Raw genomic sequence first — 720 nt, 5'->3', positions numbered from 1 at the left:
TCTCCCTCCCTCCCTCCCCCCCCCTCTCCCCCTCTCTCTATCCCTCTCTCTCTCTCTCTCCCTCTCCCCTCTCTCTCTCTCTCTCTCCCTCCCCTCTCTCTCTCTCTCTCCCCTCCCCCCCCCCTCTCTCTCCCCTCCCCCCCCCCTCTCTCTCCTCTCCTCTCCCTCCCTGTTTTCTCACCTCAGTCCCGGGAAGCTGCTGCCGGAAGTCCCGCCCCCCAGTGCTGGATTGGCCGGCGGCCGCGGCCCGTGTGCCGGGAGTGGGAGTGGGTGAGGCCGCGGCCTTGCCTGGGCCTGGGCCCCGGGGACTCTCCGCTCTCCGCCCGCCGGCTCCTCACCGCCCGCTCCTTCCAACCGCCGCCCGCCGCCGCTCCCGCTCCCGCCGCACCTCGCACCATCCCGCGCTCCGATTGGCCAACGTCACCGAGCCGCCGACCAATCCGCGGGGGAACTGCAACTCCCAGCGGCCCCCGCGGCCCGGTCACCAGGCAACGCCCGCCTGGCGGGCCGCCATTGGCAGTTTGGAACACGTGGCCCGGGGCGGAGGCGGGGCCTGTGGGGGGGACCAGGGGGAGGGGTCTGGGGGGGATGCAGGTGGAGGGGTCTGTGGGGGTGGGGACCAGGGGGAGGGGTCTGGGGGGGACCAGGGGGAGGGGTCAGGGGGGGGGACCAGGGGGAGGGGTCTGGGGGGGATGCAGGTGGAGGGGTCTGGTGTGATTG

At 73.3% G+C, this 720-nt stretch overlaps 1 protein-coding gene across 1 annotated transcript in view; it reads right to left on the bottom strand.

Annotated features, from left to right (window-relative positions):
• The window catches only part of LOC137306117 (uncharacterized), a 44,542-nt gene extending 44,144 nt beyond the window's left edge, over positions 1-398 (bottom strand). The window contains exon 1 of the mRNA XM_067975178.1: positions 182-398. The gene's annotated coding sequence lies outside the window, so the exon portion shown is untranslated. The remainder of the gene's footprint in view (positions 1-181) is intronic.
• Positions 399-720: the final 322 nt, after the last annotated feature.

Source organism: Heptranchias perlo, chromosome 42 (assembly GCF_035084215.1).
Source record: "Heptranchias perlo isolate sHepPer1 chromosome 42, sHepPer1.hap1, whole genome shotgun sequence".
In the NCBI taxonomy this organism is placed as follows: domain Eukaryota; kingdom Metazoa; phylum Chordata; class Chondrichthyes; order Hexanchiformes; family Hexanchidae; genus Heptranchias; species Heptranchias perlo.
This window is presented reverse-complemented; position numbering and strand designations above follow the sequence as displayed.